Genomic DNA, 16,774 nt, shown 5'->3' with positions numbered 1-16,774 from the left:
AGGAAACCCTGTCCTGACAGAAAATCCTAGGAAGCTCAGTGGAACATGGAACGCAGAGGAAAGGGCACAGCAAGGTCAAGGCTCACCTTGCAAGTGTGATGGAAAAAGAAAGTTCCTTCCTGTTTGTCAAGCTTTCCAGTGTTAATTGGACATTGTGTCCCCCAGGAATTGCAGCAGACACAGGCTGCAGTGACCCTAATCCAATTTAGAAGTGTGCTTCTGCACCTCGGGTGAGATGCCTTCTTGCATTGAAGGTAATCTTTCTTGTGCTCACAGAAAGTCAAAGACAAGAAAAATGTCTTCCCTGGACATATGCTTTTAATCAGCCTCTAAATGGTACAAAAAGTTACCATTTTTCAAATCAGGTAGCTTTTCTTGAAAATAGATTTTTGATATTTTTTCCAGTGCATTCAAGAGAAACATTTTAACAGAATAGTTACTCTGAATAGAAAATATAAGTGAAAACGGAAATTAATTTAGGTAAACCAAAAAGGCATTTTCAACTAAAACCATTTCAAGAGGATTAAACTAACCTTCAGCAGGGCTTGAAAAGACCATTATATTTCTTGTATATGAAACAATACTTATCATTTGGTAAAATACCACAGGTTCCCACAAGAAACAATGGGTTTCCCCTCTCACCCTAAGACTCTGTGACTGTTCCATGTGATAACCTTGGCCCCTTTGAGTTAATGACTTCTAAATGATTGCCATATCACAGTGTCTTCCTTGCCAGCCCTTCCTACCATTTTCTTTCCCTAACCCTCCCAGCAGATGGGCTAAAAATAAAGAATGCACTGGCTGGAAGGTCAGACCCTAGTCATTTGTTCTTTAATCACAACTACTGGAGACACTAACCAGTGCATTCAAGAGAACAGGGCACTCGGGACTTGGATAGAGAAGTGACCCAGCATTGCCATACTGGCTAGGACTTATATTGTCATAGTATAACTGAGTGCAGTTGTAGGTTTATTGACAGTCTACATATTGCTCATTTTCAAGTGTTTAACAACTTTTTAAAAATAGTAGATTTGTAGCTGGGTACTGAGAATCAATCATTTCTCTCTTTTCTTCCAGTGCCATCTATACAGTGATGTCCACCAGCCTGGGACCTGAAGCCACCGTCAGGCTAAACAACTGTAGTTACTCTTCCCTGTCACCGACACAGGCGAGACTAATGTGCTTTAAATCCCAATGGAAAAATTGTATATACACATCCTAGACTCTCTTGAGTCCCGAGTTCATGTATCAACTATCGATAGAATACATTGCTTTCCTAAAAGGTCCTTGACATTGAACATGGTGACATCAGAACTACTAACCATGTTTGTGTTCTTATTTTGTTGGTCTTCTGTGTTAGTGGAGAGCCCACCATTGACCTCGGTGTCGAAGTTAAAGCCCCAATTTATCCCTTGTTCTTTACCTGCTAGGCACAGCAGTTCCTAAGCAGCAGCTTGGCCTCTCCTTCCGAAGCTGGAATATTTGGACTGAGTCAGTTACCCCTGGGTACAAGCTTGGCGAGTTCTTATTTCTACTATTTCCTACAACCTCCAGTCTGACTCCACCACAGATGTTCTTGCCTTTGCACACTTTGTGCAGCATTGACTCTTTACGTGGGATCGAGTGTCAATCCCCGCTTACAAGGCTCCAAAAGAGTTGCTATCAAAGTAAGAACTGAGCACCTGACCTGGTCCCATGTCTTGCTAGTCTGCTCACCTGCCCCCAGGTCGAAAGAAGTTCCCCTTGGTCTACATGTTCTTGTGTCTTCTACAGTCTGCTCATGGCCTTCGACTGGCTGCTGACCATTGCAGGCAAGGGTGCTCCCTCTTATCAAGGTATCAGCTATTACATTCCCAACTTGCTGAGACCTTGTTAGGTGACTGAATTACTCTCTGGGTTTTCTTGATTCAGTTTTCTTGTCTCTCATCCTGCTTAGATGTGATTTCTTCCTCCCTCTCTCCCTCCCTCCCTCCCTCCTTCCCTCTTTTTTTCCATCTTTCTTCTGATGACAGGTGAACGAATGTGGAGCTGTAGAGTGGACTGCCTGATTTGTTTTACTTACTTTCTAGTGTTTTTACATAAAAAATATAAGAAATTTTGAGACATAGCCAAACCAGTGGCATCTCAGTGTGGGAGAAACTTCACAGAATGTCCCTCATCTGTGCTACTCTTTTGCTTCTTTAGTGAAAGGAATGCAAAGTTGTAGGCTCACTCCAGTTCCCCAGAGTAGAAACAGAACACAAAGGAATTTGGGGCCTGTTTCTTCTCTTTTCTCTTTTAAATTATCACTCAAAATAGCCTGTTTCCTGAAAGGTGTTTCCTTGCATAGTTTGGTTTGATTCCTACTTGTCCATCTGCCCACCCCACCCCTACTGCCTTCTTCTCCGGGTCACTCCCACTCTCTCCTTCCCAGTTCCACATCACCTGTGTCTCCTATTGTTCTCCAGATCCCTCCCCTAAGGCCTCTTAATCTCCCCTTCATGGTAAGTTTTGTAGTTTCCCGGCCCTGGATGCTAGGGTCTACACATGAGAGAGGAGACAGAGTACTTGTTTTTCTGAGCCTGGGTTACCTCACTTAGCATAACTTCCAATTCCATTTACTTCCCTGCACGGTTCATGATCCTATTGCTTTCTACAGCTGATTAAGATTTCATTGTGGCTGGGCAGTGGTGGCGCACGCCTTTAATCCCAGCACTCGGGAGGCAGAGGCAGGTGGATCTCTGTGAGTTCGAGGCCAGGCTGGACCGACAGCCTCCAAAACAATACAGAGAAACCCTGTCTCGTAAAACAAAAAAAAAACAAAACAAAAAAAAAAGATTTCATTGTGTCTAAGTGCCATGTTTTCTTCATCGTTCTGTTGTTGTTGACACGGTGGGGAAAGAAAACAACATAAACATGGATGTGCAAGAGTCTCTGTGGTAGCACGTAGAATTCTTTAGGACCCACGCCCAGGAGTGGTTTACCGAGTCATATGGTAGTTCTATCTTTAGTTCCTTATGAAGGGGTGTCCACATTCGTTTCCACAGATAAATCCATGCTCCCAGTAGCTGAATAAGGATTCATTGTTCCCCATATCCTCACCCGCGCTCGTTATTTGTTTTCTTGCTTGTAGCCATTCTGAATGCTGTGAGACAAGATCCTGAAGTAGTTTTAATTTGCATTTCCTTAATTTCTAAGAATGTTCAACACCTTTAAAAATACTTGCTGGCCATTTGTTTTTCTTCTTTTGAAAACTGTTCAGTTGGTTCACTGACTCATTTATTGGTCAACAGTTTTATTTTGTTGCTATTCTTTATGTATGCTATTTATTAACCTCCTGCCTGAGGAGTGGCAGGCAGAGTTTTAGCTTATAGGCTATCAGTTTACTCTGTTGACAGTTTCTTTTGATGTGCAAGAACATTATGATGTCATGTAATCTTGCTTGTCAATTCTTGGGGCTATTTTACTTTTCTTTCCTTTTTATTTTTTTGCTTTAAAAGTTCTAGTCATAGAGTTCTTTACTATGCCTTGGAGTGTTTAACTTTTCTTTTGTTTAGGGTTTTAAGTGAAGGGTCTTTTCGTGTAAGGTGAGATATATGGATCTAATTTTATTCTTGGTAGGACTTTCATAGCATGTATGCGTATGTATTTTTTTCTGGAACCCAAATATCTGTATAATTTCTCTAGGTTCTCTCTCTTCTCTTCAATAAATACCCAAATTGAAAAGCCAAAGACTGAAGAAATAAATTTCCAAAAAGTTATTGAAGGGACCAGACCTTTACCCAGCCCCTGCTTTGGCAGCCATGACAGGCTTCAGAAAAGACCTAGCAAGACATAGGCCCCTGACTCAGCAACATATGCTGAGCTCCTGACCTTGCTCCCTCCATGTGGCAAGGAAACAATCAGAAGTTAGCTGGCAGAGCATAGCAACCACCCTGAGAGGGCCTCTAAGCATAGCAACGTTCCTGAAGCTGCAGCTGACCAATCAACTCAGGACAGGTTGCCAAGCCTGGAAGGGCACCAATCCTGAGACTGTTGCAGGCCCAGACAGTTCCCTGGCTCTACCCCAATGTGTTCCCTGCCCCACTGCTGCTCAAGGTCCTTCCTAGTTCCCACCTGCTTCACCCACTTGTCTTGTCAGATGGACAGGGAAACTGAGTTAACTTGTAAAGTTAAAGACACTGCTTTTGCATCAGATTGGGTCTCTTGGTGATTTTGGGGGTTCAGAGTTTGGGCACAGCATTATGGAAAAGATGTGTCGTGTTTGAGTATAAAATGTCTCCCATAGGCTTCTGTGTTCAATGTTGGTTCCAGGTAAGTGATACAATTTTGGAAGGTGGTGGAAATTTTAGGAGCAGGTCAGGGAAGTAGTTTACTGGAGTCAGGCCTATGAAGGTCATACCTGTTCTCCTGTCCCCTTTTCTCTAAACCTTCTTGTCACCAAGAATTGAGCAGCCTCTTCTACATGCTTTCAACTGTTACAGTGTTCTGCTCAAGTACATGAGACTGAGCAACAGGGACTGATACATCTGAAATCATAACCAAACTGTTGCTTTTCCTTTAACTGTTCTCTCAAGTATGAATACAAAAATATACAATACAAGGCTTCCTTGTTCTGTTGGTTGCAATGGGGTATGTTTCATGTGCTATGATGAATTCTAAGACCCTGAGACCAGATTTTATTCACAGTGGTGGTATTTTTCTGAAAAACAATCTTTGTGAAACAATTTTTGTTATGCTTCTTTCCCAATTTGAGAAATAGATGGCAACCCTTATTAAATTAGTTAATGTCAAGAGCAGTTTCTTAAGATTCATGATTTGATTTCTGCAGGGAGCTACATTAGGTACCAGCTGCCATGTGTCTTCAGAAACCAATAGAAACCAGTTCATGTGCTTAAACATAATCACCCTAGACAGCCCAGGCAGAGATAAATGGTGTACTGATGTGTCAGAAGAGGGACACAGTGGGTAAACAAGACTTCATCTCATTCCTGAATGTCATCTAAGTGGACTTCAAGTCAGAGATTATGTTACAATGCTCACTGACATGAGACAAAGCAAGTGTGTCTTAAACAAGCGTGTTAACCAAAATAGTATAAGAAAATTTTCAGAAATAGTTAATTGCAAAGTTATTCATTATACACACTCAGTTAAAATAATGAAAGCTTGGAAACTCTAAGTTTCCTTTGATAAATAAATGGCTGAATAAGTTAGGGAAATTCTGAAGACCATTTAGTTAAATTATATTGACTAAAGTATAGAAATATAGGCAGATACCTGCAATATTGGCTTTGGGAGGTTGGGAGGTTGAGGCAGGAAGAGTGTGAGCTCAGCTTGGGCTACACAACAACAAGACTGCCTCCCCAAAAGAATGCACACACACACACACACACACACACACTCACAGAGAGAGAGAGAGAGAGAGAGAGAGAGAGAGAGAATATCCTAGTTCTAAATGTATTACATAAACATAGCTTTAGAATGTCTTGAGTTACAATAGCCTCATATTAATTAAAAACAATACATAGAGAAAACAAATGAAGGAACTATATTCACTTAGCTAACACATGCTAGTTCAGTGCTGTGCATTATTTAGGATAGAGCTGACACTTCAGATACACTGCTCCCAACACCTCCTCAACATAGATGCTTCTGACTAGAGGATGGTGCTTTATCTCATGACCTGTAACCTTTCCTTGCCCTCCTGGTCCCTCATGTGGGGAGTCAGTAAAAGCCCAGAAGCCTTGCCCAGAGTCCTTAGTAGATGGAGGAAGAGAGAAGCTACCTCAGTGCTCTAGATTTTCAACATCATCTCACAGGAATTAGGAGCCGCAATTCTAGAGTGGGATTCATTGACTTGGGTTTTGACTATAAACGCACAGATGCGATCTGAACACACTATCGGGACTTCAATCTTCAGTGGAGCCAACATGCACAATCTAACTCTCCTGGAGAGGCAGGTGCCCAGAGACGGTGTGCTTCTGTTACTTTTCTGTTGTGATGGAACAGTATGACCAAAAACACTATAAAATGGGTTTTAGTTTCCAGATGGGAAGTTTGATAATGGTGAGGAAAGTCCGACAGCATGTGGGTGGAGCAGGAAGCTGAGAGATCACATCTTCAACCGTAAACAGGAACCACAGAGAGCGACCTGGGAGAGGGATGAAGCTATGAATTATTGAAGCCCAGCACATTGATATATTTCCTCCATCAAGTTTGAATCCTCCATACACAGCCCTACTAACTGGTGAGCACACATTCAAAGTCAGCCTATGGGGATATTTCTCACTCAAACCACCACAATCCCTAAAAGTAATTGTAATGAGAAGCTGACTCATTTTTGTCTTCTCTAACACAACAAACAGGTCCAGGAGAAGGCGAATTACACCGTCAGTCTTAGAGGATAAATTCACATCAGGGATCAGAGTTGGATATATTTATAAGAAGTTCTACATGCTGGCTTTATTGCATTTCAGAGACTTAGATCACTGAAACCTAAGTGTTCAGGGAAATCACGTGATGGAAATGAAGAAAAAGGAAAAGGAGTTCTGGAGGTCAGTCAAATTGAAACTCCTATATTTCAAGCAGCCAAGTTTGTGTATATGGTCCCATTTTCCAGTGTCTCTCAGCATATGGTTTAGCCTACATGCTAGCAGCACAGTCTTAAAGTCTCCTCCTACAGGTCTCCACAGTACAAACCAAGAGTCAGAAACAGTAAAGAGAAAAGCAAGACAGACAGCACTGTTATTCCTAGCTCTGTAGTTGCAGAAGCGGGAGTTGGCATCAAGGAAGCAAAGTTGACACCAAGAGGAAACGTGACAAGAGGCATTTTCCACAGAGACACACAGGCCAAGAGCACTAGACAAGATGGGCTGCAGAGTAAAGGGTGTGTGTACTGAGGCATATACCACAGTGACTCGGTCCACAGAGAAGAGTTGTCAGTTGGAAACTATCCTCTCCAATATGTTCTAGCCATACTAAGATCCACCTGGAAAATATGTGTGGGTTTTTTAGTGTTGCAATATAAGGGACCAATATATGGAGCTTCATGTTCTCCTCTCTACAGGTATCAATATAAATGTGAGAAACTAGCTTTGAAAATGACACTTTTTACCCCATCAGCCTCTTGGCATGAACACTTATCAATAAGAAATAAATGGCACCTCTAGTTTATGACTGACAAGATGATAGGAGAACTTATTAACAACGAGGTCCTGGGGTTCTGAAAAACAGACCTAAAATTTCACTTTTGAAGACCGGAAATACTGGCCCAAACCATAGAATTATAACCAACTGAACCATCTGACCATGATCCAGGTCTATGTACAGAGAAGTAGGGTAAGAAGCACTACATATGATTTGCAAGATGGAGCAGTTCTTTTGCCTATAACATGAGTAAAATGTGCTGGAAAAGTGGTACAGCCCAGAAGAGTCCACAGCATCCCAGCTACTTCAACAGGTCCCATCCAAAGAAATCAGAGCAGTGAACATAACCAATGATTACTGAGAGCTGTGGACTATCTATCACTTGGTCTTTCTTTTCTAATTTCTCCTTTTTTCATGCTAATTTACAGATAAATGGCAGATAACTAGATACTTGTATATGTGTATGTGTGTGAGCATGTGTGTGTGTGTGTGTGTGTGTGTGTGTATGTGTGTGTGTAGACTACAGGTCAATGTTGAGTGTCTTCTTCAATTATTCTTTTCTTTATTATTTGAGATAGACTTTATCATTAGTTGGAGCTCACTAATTTTGACTGGCTGACTGATAAAGCCTGATAGCCCCAGAGACCATCCTGACTCTGCTTCCCTGGGCTGGGATTGGAGACATGTGTTATTTATGTGGCTCCATGGGATTACACTCAGCTCCCCATGCTTATTCTGCAAGCACGTCACTGACTGAGTCAGTTCCCCAGCCAGACTCTTTATTTTTTTAAAGAAACTGGCAAGTGCACCATTTCTTAAGTGCCAGAATTCCTGTTTTATCAAAAGAACATAGTTCTCTTAGCTTCAAAATCTGTCCCCATGTTACCATTGGGTTTACTCTACACAGAGCAGACTCTGACAAAATTGCAGCGCTCCACTAATTGAGACTTGCCAGAGGTGTGTTAATAATCAATTGATTCTACATTATCTGACACAATGGAAAAATACATTAATTAATAGAGTAACCAGGGCATTTCAGGCCAGGGTGATTATATTACAGAGGCTATGGGAGGTATTTAGGAAATGTTTACTTGGCATTTTCTCCAATTTTTATCAGTAGTTTCCTCATATTCAGCTCTTCTTCCTCTTCTATTCTAAACTGACCTCTCTATCTACCCAAATAATAAAAATACAAGAATTCAGAAATCTGAACATGATGACACCCTCACAATTATCAGAATCATTTTCAGAATCCAACAGTGTACTGAATGGAAGGCAATGTGTAATCATTGCTCACAGTCAACACCATGAATATGGTGTAGTATGACTTGTGATGTCACCATTTTGTGAAGTACATTAATAGCCTTAAAAGGAAATGGCTGAGGAGTTACAATTGTTTAGAAAGGATAATCCTGTGAAGACAAGTCTGTACCTTCATAAGGGGCAGCAGGAGGGGGAAGACTTAACTACACTTAAGCTCTGGCCTATCTGATATTATTTTAGAAGAAACCTGAAAAGAATAATCCTCTTAATATTTCCTTATTAGTTAGGAACCTTGATCTGCTTTTCTCTTTGGATTATAAATTTCACAAAGTTTCTCATTTTTTTTCGAAGTAGATGTTTACATTCATTTTAAGGATTTATTTGTTTACTTATTTTTGTGTGTGTGTATGTGCGTGTGTGTGCCTGTGTGCATGTGTGTGTGCACAACATGCATATACTGTCTGTGGAACTCAGACCCCCAGGAGCTGGGGTTACTAGATGCTGTGAGCCATCTAGTGTTGGTGTTGGGAACCAAATCCTGGTCCTCTGTAATAGAGACATCTCCCCAGTCACCAAACAGAAATTTATCTACTCTTTTTATAAAATATTTTCAATATAGATATATAAAGTACTTTTATAAAATGTTTGTATCTGAATCTCACATCTTGCTATTATTATAGCCATGCTGTATCTGCAAAGACTGAGACTAAGGGTGACAGGGACTTCTTACATCTGAAGACTTGTAGAAGATGCCAAGTGTCCTGCTCCAGACGCGGGTCACTGTAGAGATCATGGTCAAAGCCTGAGTGGAAGAGGCTTGGCTCGGGTACATGCAGGAGTGAGAGAAGGGAGTGAAAATCGAGGGGACCTGGAAGGACAGTGAGACAGAGATGGGATGCAGAGAAGTGACACTTCTGGATGACCACTCAGACAACTCTTGACTTTGTAGCTATAGTCTGTCAAGGGAAGATATGAATTTTACTTTTGTCTTTAGTTTATACTTCTCATTAACTATGAGTTGAAATTTCAGCTCTTCTCTTCTGCTTTAGTTAGTTTCTAACTAACACCATGGCCACAGCAACTATTACAAGTGAAAAATATATAATATGAGTGACTTACATTTTCAGAGATTTAGTCCATTTTTGTCGTGGTGTGACATGTTGGCATACAAGCAGACATGGTGCTGGGGAAGGATCTGAGAGTCCTACATCTTGGCATGCAGGAAACAGGAAGTTGTCTGAGACACTTGGCATGCCTTGAACATATATGAGACCTCAAAGCCCACCTCTACAGTGATACACTTCCTCTAACAAGGCTGTACCTACTCCAACAAAGCCACACCTCCTAACACTGTTACTCCCTATGAGATTATATTTAAACTACCACATTTTCCCTGTTGTGAGCTGGTATGCAAGTCCCAGAATCTCTATAAGCATCAATATCCTCATGTAAATGTGGATAATCTGAGAAGCTGGGTCACCAGGTAAGTTCAATGGATACTGTATGGAAGTCAGTCAAGAGCATCAGTACCTTGGAGTGTTGATCATTCAGTGAGACCCATGACTCATGTGTAATGTGCCTGTCAAGTTTGGCTACCTAATGTCTGAGTCTTCTTCACAGCTTTGGAAACCACACATGCAGGTCATTTGTGGTGTCTACCAAATATTACTTTGTAGAAGTTTCTTTCCTGTCCAGTTCTACAGCCATTTAGTTCCAAATAAACACACAGAGGCTTATATTAATTATTAACTATTTGGTACATGCTTTTGGGTTCTTATGGGCTAGCTCTCTCTTAATCATTAACCCATTTCTATTAATCTGTGTATCTCTATGTGGTCTAGGCTTACAGGTAATGCCTAGGTCTCTTTCTTCCTTGGCATCTACATGGCATTTTGCTCTTGAATCACTCTCTCTGCTCCTCTTCTTAGCATTCTCCTAGTCTGGTAGCCTTGCCTATACTTCATGCCTAGCTATGTCCTGCCTGTCCATTGGATGAAACAGCTTTATTCATCAGCCAATACGAGAAACATATATTCACAGCATAGAGAATGGCATTCCCCATAATTACTTTATTTGAGCATATGACTGGATTGTGCTTTCATGCACTCCTCTGAGGCCTTCAAATTTGAGTTTGGCCACGTAGCTTACTTTAGCAACTAAGGTGTACGTAGAAGTGCCCCTACATTGTTCTCCATTTGCCATAATGGCCTTAAGTATTCCGCCTAGAGGCCATTTTCAATCTGTGGTCTAGGATTGGGGAGAGAGAGAGAATAATGACTCAGGACAGACAGAAGGACAGATCACTCAGTACACATGGGTTGTTGATTGAGAAAAGACAATTGAAACAAAGATCAACTTATGCCAAGCATAACATAATCAAAGCAGTTTATGGTAAGCCACCAAACTTTAGGGAGTTTCTTGTCACTGTAATATAGCATGAACTATGTTGACTTAGTCCTACAGCTGTGGATCTGAGTGAGACAGATGCCTTTGCATCTTATAGACACGTGCAGACCAGCTAGCTGCCTGCACAGCCGCCTTTGCAGCCACTTCATTTGAAGCTGGCAAGGCAATGGGTCTACCTAAGCACATTATTCAGGAGCTGGGGATGCAACGGGAGAACAATGGGTAGCTTTATTCATTCTTTCCTCTGGAAGCAGCACTGGAGAGAACTCTTGTATCTGGATCACTGGTGGAAACTGCTGCAGGGCATTGAGTCTGAATATGGAGCTCCTCCAGCTCAGCATCCCTCTGTCAAGAGTCTTGTGGAATGGCTCTGACCCTGGCCAGGGTGTTGTGTCATCTTCCCGTTCCTGCCCATTTTCCAACCTTCAAAATGACTCAGCTCTGCAAGCAGCTGATATAATTTCAATTCATTCATTTTCTGATTAAATCAGCCAGAGTGTGATGCTTGCAAATAAGATTCCTGAGTAACACAATATATAAGTTAAATTTGAAATTCTCTCTTTGTTAATGTGCATGGGTTTGTTGTTCCATGCCAACAGTGCTCTTATTTTAGAGATGAGCGCATTTCATGTCAGTAATTCCTTTGCAAGGTATTAAAAATCTGATAGTCAAGACCATTTCTTTTACATATTCCCTTAAAAAGAACCACACTTGATTGATTTTCCTGTATAATCCCTTGGAGCTAGCATTGCCTCATCAAAAGAGAATGAGTCTTTCCTTGTGTTTTAGTCACATTTTTCTCCACAACTTGGGTAGGGCTGATATGAAGTATCCTAGAATATATTGAGAGATTTTCTCTAGCTCCATGACTCTTAAATGTAGGTCTCTGGTACGAGAGTCAAAGTCCTGCTAAGGGATCATTTTCCAGGTGCATGTCATGACTATTTTGGTTATAATCTTGGTGGCACTTGTCAACCAAGATGAGTGTGAGCACATGTACTGTGAGGGGGGGGGAAGGGAAGAGATTCAGCATCAATGAACAGCAGAGGTGAACTTCTATGTAATCTGTTTACACTTTTAAACCTGTTTAAAAAATTAGGGAGAGTAACTTTTTCTTAGTGAATATTTCAACACTGTAGTGTCTTTTGCTGAAGTTCAAACCAAAGGAAGTATGATTTGCTTCCTTCTCAGTCCACAAGTCTAGAAAATATAAGTGAATAACAGTAGGAGAGCTCGACCAGCTGGTCCAGGATGAAGATGGCCCCTCTGGTCTAGCTACGTCGGCAATGCTGGAGAAGAAAAGAGAGGATGGTTTCTCAAGAGGCTGAGTCGACTCCATAAAGTTGTATGCAAGACACAGCAAACTTTGTAAATAACCAGGACACAGAACTATAAGGCAGACCTAGGCTGGATGCCACAGTGGGCCAAGGTGATCATTTCACACAAAAACAGAGGATCTCTCCTCTTGGTGGTCGGTCAACCGTGTCGTCTTACAGTTTTATAGGAGGCAGCACAGTAGCAACAAGAGCTAAATCTAGTATCACGCCAATGGCACACAGTTGCAGCAGCCTGAAGCTCATGGAAGCCTTGGTTACAGGAAAACACAATTTCCAGGTCCCAGCTAAGACCTGCTTCCTCTAACTTCTCTGCAATTTATTCTGTGGATTTAAAGGCACAGGTTACAAATGGAGACAGCCCTGTGATTCAGTAACCAATAAAAAGCCAAAAGTTTTTGGTTTTGTTTTGATTTTAACTACTATTGTTCTGCTAAGGGAACATTGCAATGATGTGTCCTAAGAATGTTTTGCTACACCTACAGAACAGCGCCTCTCTCAGCTATCATCAGAGAAACCTCTTATAGTTGACGGGGACTGACACAGAGACACACAAATGAACATTGTGCAGAGAGTGACACATCTGGAACACTCTATCTTGAATGGGATGTCTTCATCAAATCCCTCTTCTCAGGGTTTAGGGAGATATGCAGAAGAGGAGACAGAAAGATTGTAAGAGCCAATGGGGGTGTTCGACTCCACAACAATATAGTGTCTCCCAGACACGATAAGACTGGCGCCCAAATGAACTCAATGAGATTGTGGCAGCACCCACAGGGTCTATACTGGTTCAAGTCAGATGAAGTCCCAGCACTAAGAGGGGAAATAGACAAAAGCTTCCATTCCTAACTAAGAAGCTCTCTGCAATTGACACCTGCTTGCAAAGTTGTGTAAAAAATTAGTTTTCTCCAGTGAAGTTTCACTGCATATAGTAATCACTCTTCAGGGTGGGTGCCATGCCCAGAAGTTGATGCCAATATAAAACAAACTCAATGGTGTTTCTGTAGACTTTTGTCTCATATTGTTTTGTTTGGGCATTTTTTGACTTTCTGGCCTTTTGCTTGTATGTTATGATTTATAATTTTGTGTTTTATGGATTTTGTGCATGGATATAGATATATATGTATGCGTTTGTGTGTTTCTTGTGTTTGGTTTTTAGCTTGTATGCTTGTTATCTAAAGAGAGACGGAAGAAAGGAGGTGAGATGAGTGGGGAGGATCGAGGAGGGGTTGGGGAGGGAACAACTTGATCATAATATACTGTATAAAGAAATTTTCAAAAAGGAAAGAAAAGTCAAAGGTTCTGCCCTTAGGGAAGGAACCTTGTCTGGTGCCTGGTGACTCGGTGTCTTGAAGCCTGTGCAGAACAGAACTGAAATGGTGCCTTGGGCTCTGATGAAGCCTACCTTGATGTTTCCTGGGTCCACTGTTGGGTGATGTCCCTCTGCTTTAGGGAAATGTAACAATATAATGATGCTGACTTTCAGGAATAGGTGAGCTTTTGATTAGGATCCTAAAATATCTGAACTTAGCTTTCCCTATGGTCTCTTCAACATCCCATGCCCTGTGCCACTTGGAGAATGCTAATGCTCTACGCCTAGGTGCTTTGTTGTAAGTTGGTGACAGTCACAACACCTACCGTTATGGTTGATTGCTCTAAACATTCATTCATATGAGAAGAAATGGTGAGGGATACAGGGGTTGAATTCATTAGAAGGGAGTACAGCACGTCTGAAGACAATGCAGAGAGAATTCTTCTCCCGGTGTCTGCTAAGCTCCATCTACCTCCACCATCATACTTATTACACTCATTCTTCCTTCTGTTGCCCAAATGTACCACTCCAAGTTGCTTATACCAGTTATTATCTTTGCAGACATTAACCTTACAATCAGTTTAGACTTGGAAGATCTCTGTACTCTGTGAAAGTCAGTAGGAAATGTGACATTGAGTGATGAGAAACGCGGAGGTAGGGATGAGAACCATGTGAGCTCTCAGCAGAGAGACACATGAGCCCGGTTACAGGTGGGACACAGAGTGAGAGAGTTGGAACTGGCCCTGGAGGTCACTCAGGTGGGACACAGAGTGAGAGAGCTGGAACTGGCCCTGGAGGTCACTCAGGTGGGACACAGAGTGAGAGAGCTGGAACTGGCCCTGGAGGTCACTCAGGTGGGACACAGAGTGAGAGAGTTGGAACTGGCCCTGGAGGTCACTCAGTTTGACTCACTCTCATGGGTCTGAGACTTCCTGGTGCTGTTTCCTGAAGAACAATGGTTCAATTACTATTTTTTATTTATCTTCTTGATTTTAATTCCAGATCACAGCCTCTTTATTGCTTTTCACACTGCCTTGGCAGGAGCACATGGAGTAAATTACTTCTGCACTTGGGCTCTGCTGTGGTTTCTGGACCTGCCTGTGTTGTTGTCAGGTATGTGCTCTGGATGAATGGAGTTGTTTTTGGTATTTCTTGCCTCACTCCAGTCTCTCAGGTTGGTAAAGAGACTCCTCTGGAGTCTGGTATAGACCTATAACTGTGTCCTTCCCGCTATCCCTTCTGTGAAACCAATCTGTTTTCATAGTCGCATCCCCAGAAGAGATGCAGGTCAATAAACACGGTTAGCAGCTGCAGCTGATTGAAGATGCTTCTGTTCCATGCTGGAAGCATTTTATCTGGGAAGACTTTGCCAGGTGTGTGATAATCTAGTCACAGGAGAGGGGGAACCCAGGCAACCACTACAGACTGGGACCAGTATGTTCCTCACTTACACTCGTGGGAGTGATGTTCCTTCGATGGGGGACCTAAGCTTTTCTTTTTAAGACCTTAAAACTATAATAATAAAACCTGAAAATCCAAACAGATCAATACTACCTCTGAAGTCTGAGCTGTTTATCCCCACAGCACCTAGTGTTTACATGACTATAGCAGCTACCCATCAGATAGTGGCTTTTCTATGGGATTTATATCTTAGACTAGTGAGCCAAACTACAGTGATCGTCCGAATCACCCACAAGGCTGTTCAATCCATATTCTAAGAGCTGTGGGGATAGCAAGCCCAGGGTTTGCATTTCTAATGAGCTCCCAAGCGATGCTGCTCTCTGCGCCGAGGATTGCGTTTAAACAATTTAAACATCATGGTCATTGGACAACACAGCCTGTCCCTTGACCTTTCATCCTTATTTCAGTCTCAGTCACTCTTTCCTTTTACCTTCAGCTGCTCGGTCCCTTCTACAAATCTGCTTGCTAATTGTCTTTGCACATACACAAACGTTCATTTCAGCTGAGCTGCTCCTTGATATTCCTTCTATAAGGAAGCATTTTGGCTGGAAAGCCCTGGAGTTCATCAGGGTGGCCTGCATCCATCACCAGCTCCCTTTCTCTGGTGACATTAGTATGTCTGTCAGTGTTAGTGCAGAAAGTGGGTATCTGTGGGAGCTGTTCCTGCCAGCCTTCCAGGAAGGAAAGAGGCGGGGCACAGACAATCCCATTGTCCTTTTCAGGGGCTCCCCTGGCTACACTTAATCCTCATGATTACAAGGATAAGCGAAGGTGGCTTCAGGGCATGTTGAATGAAAATCTCATAGAATTCTAGGCACAAGCAGACCTGTTTTCAAGCCCAGGAGAGGGGTAGAGCTTCCAAAGTCTGAACCTGACCTCCAGTGGGTAAGGTCTCTCTGGGAGGTTCTACATTGTCAATGTGCATGGTGTTCTCCTGTTCCCCGCTCTTGGTGTCTAGCACATACTGAACGGAGGGCACACACTTCAGATGGTAAAGAGCATCCCGGGAACCAGGAGTCTGATGTTACCTAACACACTCGAGCAAGCAGATGGAGCCAGCTGGGACAGGAAGAGCACAGAAACTCTTAACACAAGTTAATTTGACTTTTAACACCAACCTAACTCTGCCCTTAAAACTGGGTCCGAGGCTCTCTGGGCAGAGGTTCTCTGGCTCAGAGCTAGGAGCAGCCTTTCACTTTGGCTCAGACAGTGGTAAGAGAAGCCTGGCTTACCTGTTAAGCTGGAGAATCTTGATAAAGACGGCCAATTCAGATTTTGTCCGGACCACAGCTTCCTAAACTGTGGGTTGTGACTCTGTATGCAGCCATATGACTGAATATGGGACAGGGATCATAAAAATTCTATGACAGTAAAAGATTTCTGAATGTGTTACAACCAGAACTGAATTCAAAATGACCTGTGCAATGATCTGAGGAGTGTCTGGCAGGACTCACCCGTGTGGTCTGACATGACTTCACTGCAGCCTTGGTTCAGAGCACACAAGAGTACTTTGCATTGCGCCTGTCAGCAAGCTGTCCAACCTGAATGAGTGGAACTAGGCACTGTGAGTGCCTCCTGCCGTACAGCTCTAACAAATACTTGTAACTGCTTGCCTCACTTCTGGGACCATCACACATTATGAACTGCAGTATGTTTCTGCTCTTACGGAAATGATATTTTAATTGCCAGAGACAAAGACTTTTAAATATTTTCCTATCATCATTCTTCACATGTAAATTTCAAATTGATAATAATTTTGGGTTGAATTGTGTAGAATCTTCTATTTTAAAAGTTACACTTTGGGTTGCTGACTTGAATTTTGTAAAAAAAATCACTATAAATATAATTTTGGCATTAAGAAAACTTTTTCAAC

At 42.1% G+C, this 16,774-nt stretch overlaps 1 long non-coding RNA gene across 1 annotated transcript; it reads right to left on the bottom strand.

Moving 5' to 3' along the window:
• Positions 1–4,635: 4,635 nt before the first annotated feature.
• Positions 4,636–16,319, bottom strand: LOC121140914. Its single transcript, XR_005877866.1, has 2 exons — positions 16,134–16,319; positions 4,636–6,130 (listed from the first exon to the last, which is right to left on the bottom strand). It is a non-coding gene; the product is annotated as an uncharacterized LOC121140914 (long non-coding RNA).
• Between the last annotated feature and the right edge of the window lie 455 nt (positions 16,320–16,774).

The sequence above is a fragment of the Mesocricetus auratus genome, unplaced genomic scaffold, assembly GCF_017639785.1.
Source record: "Mesocricetus auratus isolate SY011 unplaced genomic scaffold, BCM_Maur_2.0 Super-Scaffold_100006, whole genome shotgun sequence".
NCBI lineage: Eukaryota > Metazoa > Chordata > Mammalia > Rodentia > Cricetidae > Mesocricetus > Mesocricetus auratus.
The sequence above is the reverse complement of the archived record's forward strand: the minus strand, read 5'-3'. Positions and strand labels throughout refer to the sequence as shown.